Raw genomic sequence first — 16,931 nt, 5'->3', positions numbered from 1 at the left:
ATTTATTTTTATTTTAGAGAGAGAGCACAAATGGGGAAGGGAGCATAGGGAGAAACAAAATCTTAAGCAGGCTCCACGCTCAGCTCAGAGACTGACTCATGGCTGGATCCCACAACCTTGCAATCATGACCTGAGCCGAAATCGAGTCGGATGCTTAACCAACTGTGCCACCCAGGCAGCCCTAGGGCACCATGTTTCTATTCATCCAATAATTTACTAATTACACTGGCAAGTATAGGGATCAAATATGTCCTGCTTATTTTTCCCAAGTTTACCTACTGACGTCATTTCACCTGCCCAGGAATTATAATTTGAGATTCTTTAACATGAGAGTGATGTCAGGAATAGCAAACAAAAGTTCTTCCAACACATTTGTTGTGAATTTTTCCTATCATTTAAGTGGAACAGTATTTGTATATACCTCTTTGATTCTTACTTTTGCACTCACCAATACATCAAAGACATCTCTCAATATTTACAGGTATGGGCCTGAATCTTTATAATTAACTATAGGTGAGTATCAGGGATGTACCACAATTTATTCAACTACTTACTCTTACTTTCTTTATAATTGCTTTGCCTTATACAATTTTGAGTTTTATGCAGTTAATTTGTCTATCGGTTATATATTCTGACTATCCCATTTTAATAAAGGTTCATCTAAATATATACATATGTTCTTCTATAACTTATGAGGCTTTACTGTTACATTTAAGCCTTTACTTCATCTAAAGTGGGTGACCTATAAACAATAAACTACATTATTACTATAAAAATATTGTGTTAATTACCTTTGGACATAGGTCTTTAATGTGCTGGTCTTGTTATTTCTATGGGATAGATTTTCTGGAGTGAGACTATTGCATTGAAGGACACATGCATTTTAATAGATATTTACTAGGCTTTCACACAGATTGAAATGGCTCACATTTCCACCAGCAATGTATAACAGGATGTATTTGCTTGAATACCCACTAGCACTAAATATTCCCACTTACTTTTCATATTTGCCAATCTAACAAGTATAATGTGATAGCTTCCATTTATGAGCTGGCTTGCGCATTGAGGTCTCTGATAAAAATCCACTTCATTGGAGAGGACTTTTAGTCTAATATATCTGTAATAGCCCACCTCCCCAATCATCATACTCTACACTTTTTCCTGATTTTTAACTTTTGTACTACTTATCCTCAGGTTACATGTTTTTATTTGTGTATCCTTTCCTCCACATTCCTCTCAAATATAAGCTTCATGACAGTCACTGTACTTTTTTGCTAGATGTTGAATTCGTGGCACATGGAATTCAATAAACAACCAATTTGCATTTACTTGTATATAAATTGGACATTTTTCCATTGTCCACCGGCCATTTGAATTTGCTTTTTTGAGTTGCTTATTCATATTATTTACCCATATTTAAAACAATTTTCTCAATTCCCAAGTGTTTTGGTATCTTATATATACATTGCAAATATTGCCCTCATTTTTGAATTTATGATCCCTGTCTTTCAGTTTTAGTCTTTACATAGCAAATATGTCCAACTTTTCTGTTATATATTCTGGACATCCTATCTTCATTGAAAGGATTCATCATCTATATATAGAGAGAAGGAGACTGGGAGAGAGGAAGGAGTATGTTTTATTTATTTTTACATTTAAGGCTTTGTTTTATATAGAATGGGGATGAGCCCAGCTTTATTCTCTTCCAATTTGTTATCTACTTATAGAAGCAATGTTCTAAAGTTAATCATTATCCTCCATTCAAGGGAATTACCATTTTTTGTCATATATTAAATGCTTTACCCACTTGAATCTCTCTCTTGGCTTTCTATCCACTTCAACTAATCTATTTGTCTATTTCTATTTTAATTACAACACCTTCATAGGTTATTTTAATAGCTGAAAAATCATGTCTCCTTTTATTTTTTTAATATCTTTTGGTTATTCTCTTTTTTTTAATTTTTTTTTTCAACGTTTTTTATTTATTTTTGGGACAGAGAGAGACAGAGCATGAACGGGGGAGGGGCAGAGAGAGAGGGAGACACAGAATCGGAAACAGGCTCCAGGCTCCGAGCCATCAGCCCAGAGCCTGACGCGGGGCTCGAACTCACGGACCGCGAGATCGTGACCTGGCTGAAGTCTGACGCTTAACCGACTGCGCCACCCAGGTGCCCCATCTTTTGGTTATTGTCATGAACTTGATGTTTTATAGGCATTTTTATCTCATAAAAAAACAAAACACCGTATTGTTGGGTGTTTGAGCTGCCTTTAGGTTATCAGTTTGAGGGGTAATGTGTATTTCGCATGATAGTACATCTCTCAATCCAAGAACATGTGTATTAGTTACCTATTGTTGCATAACAAATCTTTCTAAAAAGTAGCTTAAGATAACAATTATTAGTTATTACCTCTCAAGCTTCTGTGTTTCAGGAATTTGGAAGTGAGTTGACCAGGAGGTTCTGGCTCATGAAGTTGTAGTCAGCTGATGGTTGGGGCCCAAGCGACTCCAAATCTTCTTAACTCACATGTCTGACGCGCGGGCTGGGAAGAAGTGCCAATACTACATTGTAAGATGGGATCTATGTTGTTGCAGTCATTGTTGGAAATCTCTAACTCCTGCAATATGGTGTATCTTTTCATTCGTTCTGTCTGTTTCATGGGCTTTAGTAGGATTTTCAATTCCATGCATTCTTCACATTTCATGTTAAATTTATTCTCAAATATTTTATAAGTGTTTCTGTTGCAAATGAAATATTTTCCTTTTTTATTTCTATCTTAATTTTTTGCTAGTATAAATAAAAGCTAATTAAAGACTTTTAACATTTATTTTTATTTTTTTTTCAACGTTTATTTATTTTGGGGACAGAGACAGACAGAGCATGAACGGGGGAGGGGCAGAGAGAGAGGGAGACACAGAATCGGAAACAGGCTCGAGGCTCCAAGCCATCAGCCCAGAGCTTGACGCGGGGCTCGAACTCATGGACCGCGAGATCGTGACCTGACTGAAGTCGGACGCTTAACCCACTGTGCCACCCAGGCGCCCCGTTAACATTTAGATTAATATACATTATATATTATATCACTATGTTTATATGTTATATATATTAATACAATATTAAGGTATTTAAATATCCAGCTACTTACCACATTTCCTCATAAGTCCAAGTAATTTTTTTAATAGAATCTTTTGGGTTTTCCTAGATATTCAGTAATATTTATTAGCAGAATGAGATGATTTTCCAAAATGATACTGATTAATTTTTCTTCCATATTCTAGACATGATAATCTCTGAAGAAATTATTGAATAATAGTGAATGGCAAGCATCTTATTCTTGGTCCTTATTTTAAAGTAAATGGTTTTGTTTCATCAGGTAGACAGATGTTTGCTATCCCTTTTGGTAAATAACCTTCATCATATTTAATTAATGTTTATTTCTATTGTACTTGCCTCAAAACATTGGCATTACCTATATTTTACAAGTTAGATGGAACTCTGAAGCATCTGGTCTTCGTGTCTTCTTAAATCAGCAATTATTTATCACTACTTTGATCTCTTCTATGGCACTTTTTCTTATTTTATACTTCTATTGTATTCCCTTTTATTATTTATATTTTGCTAAGAAATCATTGATTTCTTCCAGATTTTCCACTTATTTCTAGATTTATATTTCTCATTTATCCATCCAATTATTTATTTTTCTAGATCTCATGTTGAGAGGGATAGGTTAATCATACATTTTTTTATTTCTTGAGCTCTGTAGCTCATGGCTTTCTATATTCTTTCTACTATTAGCAATGGCTTAAATTCATAGTGATTTTGTTATGCAGGTGATCCTCTCAGTGCCGTATTTTCCTGTCTTTTCTCATAAGGGCACTAATCTCATTCAGGAGGGTTCCACCCTCATGATCTAAATTACCCCTCTCAGGCCCCACATCCAAATACCATCACATAGGAAATGAGATTTTCAACATATAAATTTGGGGAATACACAAACATTCACTCCATAGCACTTAGGAAGAGAAAATGAGAGTGAAAATGAACATAAGCTAATAAAAGAGAGTTCTCATGGGCCAGAATGAGAACCCTGGCTCTCCAGGATGTCTCTAACAGCATGCTCAGACAATCAGATTATCAGCTTCCCCCTCTCAGGAGAACCAGTAAGAGAATAGGCAGATAGAAATATGGGGTAGTAGGGGCGCCTGGGTGGCGCAGTCGGTTAAGCGTCCGACTTCAGCCAGGTCATGATCTTGCGGTCCGTGAGTTCGAGCCCCGCGTCGGGCTCTGGGCTGATGGCTCAGAGCCTGGAGCCTGTTTCCGATTCTGTGTCTCCCTCTCTCTCTGCCCCTCCCCCGTTCATGCTCTGTCTCTCTCTATCCCAAAAATAAATAAACGTTGAAAAAAAAAATTAAAAAAAAAAAAAGAAATATGGGGTAGGAGGTCAGAAGAAACCCCACTTTTTAAAGCATTATCACTTTCTATAATTCATCGCAATTCTTTACATAAATCTTAGTTTCCTACCAAATTGTAAATATTTTTAGGATAAATGCTTCATTCTTTTTTGGAATTATATTATTCTTGTTTGCTATATGTCTGAATTTATCACTAATTAATGTATCTTTTTAATTTTGTACTTGTTTTTTCAATCTTTCAAATTAGTTTTGCATTTTTGTGTCATCCAAAAGCTAGCTATTGAATGAAATAAATTTTGAAGTGTCTTACATGGTGTCTGGTCCTTAGGAAAGGCTGAATAAACAGTAGCTATTATTATCAGTAATAGTGTTTGTGTTATATGCTGATATGATGAATGTAAAAGAAAAGATGTTTGTGTAAGAACTAGTAAGTTGTCTCCAAATTTACAGCATACTTACTCTTCTTTTGAATACGATAATTTTAAAAACTGAGTTTAACTGAAATGTTCAAACACCCAATCCATAAAAATACTTGAGGATACATAAAGGTATATTTCAGAAGTCAAAATACATTATGCTTATTTTGTTTCCCTAATTTATTTTAAAGTGTACATAAAACATATATTTTATAACATATAGTAAAACTTTAGGAGGCATTGAAGTCATGCCCACTAGTTTGTGTAATGTATGTAATATTTCCAAAATAACTCTATTCTTGTTACCAAACTAGTTTTCCTTCTATATCCTCTGCACTAAACCACAATACTACAGTCAGGAAGAAAGAGGATATTACTGAAAATAAAGACCTTGCTAGAGAGAAGAGGAAAGAAAATACTGTCCCTTAAAGCAGAGGTGAAGGTTAACTATACCTTAAATACTGATAAAAATTAAAAAACAAAGGGGCATCTGGGTGGCTCAATTGGTTAAGCATCTGACTTCAGCTCAGGTCATGATCTCACAGTTCATGGGTTCGAGACCCGCATTGGGCTGTGTGCTGACAGCTCAGAGCCTGAAGCCTGCTTCAGATTCTGTGTCTCCCTCACTCTCTCTACCCCTCCCCCGCCCATGCTGTGTCTCTCAAAAATGAATAAACGTTAAAAAATGTTTAAATTTAAATATTGAAGGAAAGAAAAAAGAGAAGACTTGTGTTCTGACCTCCCATTTGCAGCATGAAATCTTAGAGTTGGAGAAGTCTGCACAAGTGAAGATGAGGGCAAAGGGTCTTCTTTCACTGTCCTTCCTGTTGGCTGTTGGTGAGGGTCTGCCTTGCAGATGGATGGGCCAAACATGTGGGTGCATCAGATGGGAACAGGTGCACAGAGTCACTGAACAGCGAAGGGGACTTGAGTAAATATGCCCTAGCTGCTCTTGGCTTCCTGTGGTTTAGAGAGGATCTAGAAGCTCCTGTTTTACCCTGTTAGAAAACTGAATCTAGCTCGCCAAGGAGAGTGCCAGGAGAGGTGGCAGCAAATAGGTGCCCTATAAGTGACCCTATAGCCAAGCACAGTGGGACAATCTTTCCAGGCAAATGGTCAGCCCTGTTTTGAGGATTTATGATTAGGTGATAGCTGAGGTAGGTTGAGTCAGCGGTGAGAACTACCATTTCTGATGAAGCTAAGAGAAGAGAGATAACCAGACCATGAACCCTCCACTCCCCTGGTGCCTGAAGGACTGAGTTTTCCTTCAAATCTCTGCATTACATATCTCCCTTATATCACAGAACAGCAAGCTCCAGGACCAGATGTCATGGTCTAGAGGGGTATATTTTCTATGTTATGAGAAAACTGTATATGGTAACAGCTAGTCTGAGCCCTTATCATGATAAATGGTAGCTGATAGAGTTTAGTAAATCTTCTCTTAAAGTAACAGCATGGCTTGCTGATATGGTGCCTTGCTGAAAAATCTCATTTTGAATGTCAAAAGTGAAATAGTATTTTCATACAGACCCTAATATTCCACTAAGGAAATGGATGCTTTAAACCAAAAAGGGTAAGCATCTACTCAGAAAGAGAAGAAAGACTCATTAACAAGTTTCAAAATATCATCTTCATTGTATTTATTTTTGAAACTGGAGTATCACTAAAATACGATAGCTGTGCATAGTATTTATTACACATAAAAGCAAAGTGGGATTAGAGCTGAAAGAGAAATTATAAATTATCGAGTCCAAGCTCACACAAAGAATCCAAAGAGGTCGAGGTAACATCCCTTTGGCCACACATCAAGTATAAAATAAGGCCAAGGAAGAACCATTCTTGATTCTCATTCTAGGGTCTCCTCTCCTACTGCTTATCTCCACAAAGTCGATGACTCCTTATCCTTGAATATTTATCCATCCATCTGTAAGTGTTTCAAGATACAATGCTTCATTGATTCTTCCTTTTGCAGATTCAATTTCCTGCTTAAATTCTGGCTGTAAAAGGGGCTTGCTCAAAGAACAACTGCTGGGCAAATTATATGATGATCTTAGTAATTTAGAAACATCATGCCAATATTAGACTTCTTAATTCTATTTTTTTAAATTGCAGTTATCTAGAGAATTCTCCATTCTGGTCAAGAAATTTTCATGGTAATGGTTTTGATTTTTAAAGACACTTAAATGTTTCTTTTAAAAGAAAGACCTAGAAAATTCTTCCACTATTATTAATTCTCAGAAAATAATTTAATTGAACCTTACTGAAGCTAATTAAAAGGATAATTTCTCATTTTGCTTTGTGGTCCCATGGACTTAATTCAACCAAAGAAGTATTTTATTTTTTTTATTTTTTTGGAGGTAACCGTGTGCTTAGAGCTGCATCAGGGGAACAGGAGGAGAAATGCCCTCATATTTGTATTCTTCTTATCTCGTGACAAAAACATTTTATACTAGTTGACTTTTTCTGAATAATTTCACTCTTGCTCATACATACTTAAATTATTTCATTTTTGATGCTATAGAATACCTCTATTCCTTTTTTTAAATTTTATTTATTTTTGGGGTAGAAAGACACAGAGCATGAGCAGGGGAAGGGCAGTGAGAGGGAGACACAGAATCTGAACCAGGCTCCAGGCTCCGAGCTCTCAGCACAGAGTCCTATGTGGGACACGAACCCACAAACTGCGAGATCATGACCTGACGTCGGACACTTAACTGACTGAGCCACGCAGGCGCCCCTGAATACCTTTATTCTTGATTAAAAACAAATATTGCTTGGTGTGTTAATAACAATCCACTGTAATTCAACAAACATTTATTTACTTTTAGTTAACGTGTTATGGCCCTTACTATGTAGCAGGCACTAGAGTAAATACTTCATAAATATTAACTCAGGTATATTACTGTATTATAGACCTTCCGGTTATATAAATGAAGAAACTGAGGCACAGTGAGTATAAGCCAACAGTAAAACTCAGGTAGTCACTGCATAGCTTTAACTCTTAAACACTTACTCTAGGGGCCAAGACTTAGGCTGATGTGAGGAACACCAAGATGAATGAAGTATTTATTATCTGTGCCCTCAAGAATCTTGGCTTACAAAGTTCTCTTGGTAGGGAGAGATGTATACAAATAGTACTGTTTGGGGTACATGGGTGGTTCAGTGCATTAAGCATCTGACTTTGGCACAGGTCATGATCTTGTGGTTTCCTAAGTTTGAGCCCTGTGCTGGGCTCTGTGCTGACAGCTCAGAGCTTGAAGCTTGCTTTAGATTCTCTCTCTCTCTCTCTCTCTCTCTCTCTCTCTCTCTGCCCCTCCCCTGCTCATTATCTGTTTCTGTTTCTCAAAAATAAATAAATGTTAAAATATTTTTTAAAAACACTACTGTTTACTAGCATGGAGACATGTAAAAAGTGGTATGGAAAAATAGAAAAAGAATTTCAGAGAAGGTAACATTGAAATTGAGCCATGAGATGAGGAGAATTTTATCAAAGTAGAATGTTATTTAAGCAAAGGTTAAAAAAGGAGGGAGAGCAAAACCCAGCCAGCAGAAAAGTGCAAGACATATTCCTAGAAACAGTCATCTCGCAAGGCTGGGAGTTGAAAACAAGTGATGAAAAAGCAGTGTGAGGTGTGAGAGTAAGGCCGGGTTAAAAACAACATTCAAAGTGAGAGTCAAGATTCCAAATTTATCCTGGGGAGTGGGAGTGGTTATCTAAGTTTTTCTTTACACATATGAGAATGATGTGATCACTTTTGAGTTTTAGAACTGGAATCTAGCAGTAATGTGACGAATGGATTTGCATGAAGAAAGACTGATAGGTTCCCGACTGAGGGGATACTGCACTAGTCTAGGCATAAGACAATGAGGGCCTAAGTGGGGATAGTGCTGATGAAAATAAAGTGGAGGAAAACAGTGAGAAATATGGGCAGACAGGTTTTTAGGGAAAGAGAATCAGCTGCTTCTGGAAATTTTGAATTTTTTTTTTTATTTTTTTTTTCAACGTTTATTTATTTTTGGGACAGAGACAGACAGAGCATGAATGGGGGAGGGGGCAGAGAGAGAGAGAGACACAGAATCGGAAACAGGCTCCAGGCTCTGAGCCATCAGCCCAGAGCCTGATGCGGGGCTCGAACTCACGGACTGCGAGATCGCGACCTGGCTGAAGTCGGACGCTTAACCGACTGCGCCACCCAGGCGCCCCTGGAAATTTTGAATTTAAGGAAAAATATGCCTCAAATATGGTTGCAAATACTGATGAAAAGAGATCAGGGTATGTGATGTAGATTTGGGAATCATGAGGATTTCTACCAATCCTGTGGGGCTGTGGGTCTGGAGAAATGGGTGTGAGATGATTGTAAAGTTAAAAAATAAGGTGAAAGATAATAGAATCCAGCAAAAGAAAAGAGAGTAAAGGAGGGCAGTCATGGGAAAAGAGCATCTGACAAAAGTCGGAGGAAATCTCTCAAGCAGCAGAAGTGGTTATCTACCTTAAATGCAACAGAGACTGTTAGGAGGAGGAGGACCATGAAATTTGGCAGTCAGTAGGTCAATGAGTGTAAAATCCCTTCTGGGCTTCAATTCTTTACTCTTCATGTGGTCTACTGAATAATGGCCTCCAAGGATGTCCATGTCCTAATCTCTGGAACTTGTGAATGTTACCTTATATGGCAAAAATGATTTTGCAGTTGTGACCAATTAATAACCTTGAGATGGGGTGATCATTCTCTATTATCTGAGTGGTCCCAATGATGTAATAATGAGTGTCCTTATAAGAAAAGACAGAAGGACATACTACTATAGAAGAGGAAACACGAGGATCGAAGCAAGGTGCTAGGCTGCTCGTCTTGAAATTGGAAGCAGGGGCCATGAGCCAAAGCAAGCAAAGAATGCAGCCCTAGAAGCTAGAAAAGGCAAGGAAATGATTCTATTCTCAAGGCTCCTCAGAGGCTCAGAGGCTCTCCCCTTCCATCTCTCCTTCCCTCCCTCCAGCGCGCTCTCTCTCTCTCTCTCTCTCTCTCACACACACACACACACACACACACACACACACACACACGCTCACACACCACTTCCCTACTGTAGGCTAAATAAGAGCAAAGTTGACGGTAAGGGGGATAGCCTAATATTAGACTGGACTGGACATTTTAGTATCTGGGATAGGAAATTACTTGTTAATACCCAAGAACACCCAATATGCCTGAGATTTCATGAAGAAAGAATAGCAGATGAGATGGCTGGCAGTAAGAAAGAACAATAGTGTTTGCATCTTGAAACTCTAGACTCCAGTTCATCCAACACACTGCCTATGCTGGAAATGACATAACTAAGGCCCACCAAGAGTGGTCAACGAGCAGGTTGAAAGTTTAAAGGAAAGACAAAAATAGGTGGATGGTGGTGGGAGATGACCAAGGAAATGGGAATGAAATATACCAAGATCAGTAGTTTAGTAGAATGTCCTTAGAAACAAGAGCAGATAGGTAGATATCATTTTTAAAAGAAAAGAAATATTGGGGCGCCTGGGTGGTTCAGTCGGTTGAGCGACCGACTTAGGCTCAGGTCATGATCTCACAGTTTGTGAGTTTGAGCCTGTGCTGACAGCTCTGAGCCTGGAGCCTGCTTCGGATTCTGTCTCCCTCTCCCTCTGCCCCTTCCCCACTCATGCTCTGCCTCTCTCTGTCTCAGAAATAAACATTAAAATTTTTTTTAATAAAAATAAAGAAAGAAAAGAACTATGAAATGAACATTAGGTAAAATGCAAAATACGACTCTATCTAGCAGAGGTCACAAACTCAAGTATTTACTAGAATTCAAGTTTAAGAGAGAAAAAATAGTGCCTCCTCAAGCCCGCTGGACACCATGTGACCTCTAAAGGGAATAGCTACAATCTGCCTTTGCCTCAGGAAGGTAGTGGATCCAGATTTTCCAATTTTTAGGGAAAATAAAAAATAGAAATGTAAATAAATCTCAGTTTTTGTACAAAGTCTTCTAGTTAGTAATTGTAGGCACTGTATTTGTTTTGTTCTGGAGATCAGAAGTCCAAAATGAGTCCGAAGTCTAAGTGATGTTTCTTCTGGAGGCTCCAGGAAAGAATCCATTTCCTTGCTTTTTTCAGATTCCACAGAATACCTACAAGCCTTTGAATCATGGCCCCTTCTTGCCTCATCAGACCCAGAAGCATATATTCCAACAAATTTCTGTCCCTCTGCTTCTGTTGTCACATCTTTTGACTGATTCTGACTCTTCCAGTGTCCCTCTTAGAAGGAAGTAGTGATGCCATCAGGCCCACTTAGATAATCCAGGATCAGCTTCCCATCTCAATATCCTTAATTTAACTACCTCTGCAAAGGTAGTCCTTTGCCACATAAAGCAACATTTACAGGTGCCAGAGATTGGGACATGGAGGCCTTTGGGGCCATGATTCAGTCTATCATGGTGACCAACAGCAAAATTATAGTTTGTTCTTTGGGTTCTTGAGGATTTATCTTGCTCCTCTTGCTTTGTGTGGCATGTCTTACTCAACAAAGGATTTCAAATAGGAAGAGGGTGTGGAGTAAAATGATAAGTGTAGATGGAGGAGTTTGTTTTCATATAATTCTGTGAGCCAAAGACTGTATGGGCAATCCTCTTGAAAATTTTGTGGGTTTTTTTGTGGGGGAGCATAACGACTTCCCAAATACATTTTAATTAAATATATTCAGAACCATTTGGATCTAATTATCTAATATGTATAACTACAATACGATTTGTGGGTCTCACCTAACATAGCTCACAGTCAATAAACATTAGTGATTTTCATTTGGAGAAATATTGTGATTTATAAAGATTTATCACCTCGGCAAATTTCCTAATATGTTTATAAAAGTAGCATAACAACACATAGCACGTTTTTACCTCAATTGTCTTTTTAATGTTCTGCCTGCTCTTTTTGGTATTTTACAAAACGTTGTAAGATTTCTGGCACCAAATTGTCCATGGAAGACAAGGCAGATGGTCAAAAAAAAAAATAAATAATAATGCATGTGTTGCTTATGTTTTAGAAGCAAGTTTTGTCTGAAACAGAAGAAAAACCTTTTGTTCTCTAGTTAATTACCTCATTCTATTGTAGGTACATAATTCTTTCTGAAGAAACCAACCCATTTGAAGAGAAATCACAAAATATTATGGATTATATATCTAAACCATGCAGAAATATTAAAGATGTTGACTTTACATAATAAAGGATTTGTGTTAATGTGAAAGAATTTCAGCTTAGGCAACCAGTGCTTTAGTAATGTTTTAATTCCTGCCCATATAAAAATCCCCTTTTGTTTGTAAACAAAAAGGGGAATATTTCATTGTGGCATGTCCATCTGTTACCTGAACAATCAGTGAGGTCGTGCAGTTAATCACAGTATTTTATAATGGGATTTGAAGTTAAAGCTATGCTCAGCTTTCTTGTCTGCAGGCATAAAACATTTGCTCACCAAAACCAACTCATTCTCTCAGCATTGTGCTTGGCTTCCAGTATGCCAGAGTTCAGCCCTTATAGACAGATTGCCTACTAAGTTATATTTCCATAAAGACCTGTCTTTCAAATGAGTGTACAACTTCTAATGGTAAAATCAGGGATGGAAGAAAGGATTCAAAAGTTTGATTGGCAAATATCTGGAGAAATATAATCTCCCACTTATTTAACTTGATTCACTATCATGTATGAAATAGTGGGAGGGAAAAGTCCTTGAAAGTAGCTCGAAGGCTGAGAATCATCCCAGCTTTCTCCTTTCAACCTTTGGTTGTCTCTTCTGAGAAGCGTGATTCAAAGCTCTTCTATGAGTCTCCGATTCCTTAGCAGGACCTCCAGTGGAAGGCCAGCCATTTCAGAGCTAGGTGACTTGCTGAAAGAGGATTAAAAAAATACTAGGATCCTCCTGAGATGACAGTTTCAGAAACTGCTCCTATGTAGCAAGGAAATAAAGGGTCACGCATTTAGGAAGTGAAATATTTTTTGAAAACTGGCCACTTTGCGTTTTCAAAGAGGTTACATTTCCATCTACTCTTAGTATGGCCAATGGTGCTGGGAATACTATAAACCCAAGCCTTTGTTATGGAATTCCTAAAAGAGCCATTTTTTTTTCTTTTTTTTACAAAAAAGGCCATTTTTTTTTTTGTGGATATCAGGAACATGTCTCATATTTCTTAGAGTGGAAAACAAAGTGTTAAAGAAAAATTTCTCTAATTTAAATATACCTGGAACTTTTAATTAGGATCATAACTTCCAGTAAGAAGAAACACAAGCAAGCAAGCATGTCAAACATCACATACAGATACAGAAATGTGTCATTATGTATTTGTTGGTTAAAACACGCAGTGCTTAATGGAAGATGATAAATTATCTTTGGGACACCTCAAAAAATGCACACAACTGCAAGGGCATGACTTAATTAATCACTAGAAACAAAATATGAAAGATTTTTAACTTTTTGCTGATGATCTTCATTTCTAATCCAACCCTAAAAAGGAAGCACCCTCTGGTGGATTGTGTAAGATATAACTATGACCCAAAAAGCGAAAGAGAGGGAGTCTAGCTACAATCAGAGATAAATTATTACTGTGGATCCACATACATTGCGATATTTACCACCTGACCTGGATCAAAGACAAACTTTTGGAGACTGAAAATACAGCATTATTTTATGCATTTCAGTATGAGGATTTAATATTAGTGAATAGAATGTGTATGAAGGCATGACAAGTCTAGGGAAGCTAATCTCTACAGGTTAAGACAACAAATGAAATACACAGCCTCGAAAGTGTTTCAGTGATTACAATACTTCAAACTCAAGTTATACACAGTGGTTAAAGATGTAAAAACTTTCAAATTAGTCTTGCAAATTCTTTTGTATGTGGTGGTAAAATGTTAAGTATTTTCCTGATGATAAAACCATAAAAAAATTGTGAGTATCAAATTATAATAGAAAACAATGTTCATTCATTCAGTGAACAATTCTTAAGAAACTTACTTAACTTACTCCAAATGTGTTTCTATATTATAACTCACTAACACAATTTTTCATCTAATGTTTTTTCCTGTTCACTTCTTTGTTAATTAGCAAAAATAATAATGGTAGATAGTATCTGGCAGCAGAAGGCACTTTGTTTCTTTATTGAATGAATAACTCAAAGACACATAAACACAAGCATACATGTCTAAAGGATATATTGTTCAAGTCTGGAAATAAGCAGGCCATTCCACGGCTTTGCAGCTTCAAATTTGGGCAATATCCGATATTATCTGTTCCAGCCACATGACTATCTGTATATACTCATGGAGAATCGACTCTCTACTGATGAGTATATTCATACATTGAAAATTTTTGATACTATTCAAAACTACACTGTACTTAAAATTATAAGGATTTTTGAGAAAAATTCTAGTTTGCTGTCTCATCTATCATTTTTAAAGAATATTTATCAGTGTTTTTAAAATATTGTTTTAAGTCTGTATGAAGATAACATATTCATGCATTTTTATAATATGTATTTTAATCCCTAATACACTTATGAAAAAGATGCCTAATAATATTTACTTAAGTCATTTCTAGACTACTACTGAGTGGATAGCAGAATGAAATTAGGATACAGGTTTCTCTCATTATTTCTCTGGCATTCTATTGTGGAGAATTGGACATTATTTCAAAACAGTGACCATGTCTTAGCTTTTGAATCCCTAGCTCCCAGTAGTTGGAGCATCATAAGCACTAAATAAACATTTACTTATCTAAACTTAAATTTACAATCTAAATTTAATTTTCCTATTTGGAGAATAATAACTGTTATTAGCATGTCAAGATTCTTAACTTTTTTTTTTTAATTTATTTTTTCAACGTTTATTTATTTTTGGGACAGAGAGAGACAGAGCATGAACGGGGGAGGGGCATAGAGAGAGGGAGACACAGAATCGGAAACAGGCTCCAGGCTCTGAGCCATCAGCCCAGAGCCTGACGCGGGGCTTGAACTCACGGACCGCGAGATTGTGACCTGGCTGAAGTCGGATGCTTAACCGACTGCGCCACCCAGGCGCCCCTAGCATGTCAAGATTCTTCTGGAACCTTGCTCCATTGATTATTCTCTCTGTGTCTCTCTTATTTCTCGTACTTCTCCATTTCCTTCCTCACTGGTTCTTCTTATGTAAAACCAGTGTCTGGCTTTACATAAATCTCTTTCATGAAGCACCCACACCTGGCACAGTGCCAGCCACAAAAGAGATTCTCAGTAAAAAACGCTTAATGAAATAACAGGGTTTGTGCTTCTGAATTCAGAGCCATTAAGTTTATGTGATTAGGGAAGAATGAAGTCCAGTTCTTAAATAATAATATAACCAATGAGAAAGGTAAAATGGACGAGAACACAGGTTATCTGTAAATAGTAATTTAGCTGTATCACTACCCAAGTTAAAATTTCTCAATAGCTCTCCATTGCTACAAGGTTAATTTCACTGACCGGATGTAGCAGTGGACTGGGCAACAGGATTAGTGCATATATGGAAACTGATGGGCTAGAAGTTCACTTCTACCTCTGCCTCTTTTTGGCCGTATCACTCTACTGAACTTCAATTTCTTCATCTGTAAAACTGGATTAATATTATATACTCTTTAGGGCCATTGTGAGGATTAGAAATAAGGCACGCACAGTGCTTCGAAATTAGGAAACAGAAAACTCTGAATTAATATTCACTATTATTATCATTATTTATTTTAGCATAATTTCTTCCATTACCTGGCAGTTACTCTAAAGTTCTGGCCATCCTATTTCATGGTGTGAGCCAATAAACATATTGTTTCTTTATATATCCTACTACTCTTCATGAATCTGGAAAACTCCTAGTGATCCTTCAATACCCCTACTGAAGAATATACTTTGTAATGCTTTTTTTTTTTGGCTCTCTCCAGCAGGGTTATTACTACTTTATTCCAATATTATTCCTCTCACTTAATTTCACTGTAGCTTTTGCTATGCTGCATTGCAATTATTTTACCTGATGCCTACCATGCAGTAGGTACTGACAACGTTGTGGTGAATAAATAAATAAAAGAGATAGAATTTTGGTTAATCAATATTGATTTGCATTATTACATATCATGTATTATTAATACTAAGTGCTGAAACAATGCAAAGAAAAGAAAAATCTCAAGGGAAACAAAAAAAGGCAAAAAAAAGAAGAAAGTGAGTAATTCAAAGGACTATAATATATAATAAATTTCACCAAGGCCTGAAGACAGTAAGAATTACATACATAAGGCAGTTAGACTATAAAGACAGTGTTTCATTAGCAGGATGTTGTGAAGATGGAATGGTGAAGTCATGTTAAGTTTTAGATGTAAGAGGGGTTCAGAATGACAGCATGATTTCTAGGTTTGGTAACTGGAATGAGAGAAAAACAATACAGAAAACATTAATAGCAAAGGCTAATGAATCCCTTTCTAAAGAGCCTACAAAAACAAAATCCTTTAATCTCTACAACAACCCTGTGGGGTGGATTCTAACATGACAGCTTTACATATGCAGAAGTGAATGTCCCAAAAGATTATAGGAGTTGCTGAGAAAGTAGATCTTAGATGTTTTAACCATGAAAAAGAAATAATAATTATATGATGTGATGGAGGTGTTCACTAACATGGTGGTAATCATATTGCAATATAGAAGTGGATCAAATCAACAGGTTGTAGACCTTAATGTTATCCAGTGTTATGGATCCTCTATATCTCAATAATGACTCTCAATTAATGACTCTCAATTAATAACTCTCAATTAATGACTCAATAATGACTCTATATCTCAATAAAGACTCTGTCTTCATATTCGGCTGACCCTTTGTTGCTGACATCAAAAAAGTACCTCATTTAGGCAACTTCCGGTAGAGAAGGGGTTGACCCTAGGCTTGGCAGGCTGGTGCTGCAAGACCAGAGAAGTCTTTCTGCATACTCAGAAAGACTGGGACCGACCACTCCCCACAAAGCAAGTTGGATGGTGTATGGCTCAGGCTTCAGTGAAGAAAGTTTCTTCCTTCAAGGTTGCTTCTCATGTTCATCAACAAGCTATTGCCTGTGTAGTGCTATGAGCAG

Source organism: Herpailurus yagouaroundi, unplaced genomic scaffold (assembly GCF_014898765.1).
Source record: "Herpailurus yagouaroundi ecotype Mexico unplaced genomic scaffold, PumYag 100, whole genome shotgun sequence".
NCBI lineage: Eukaryota > Metazoa > Chordata > Mammalia > Carnivora > Felidae > Herpailurus > Herpailurus yagouaroundi.
The sequence above is the reverse complement of the archived record's forward strand: the minus strand, read 5'-3'. Positions refer to the sequence as shown.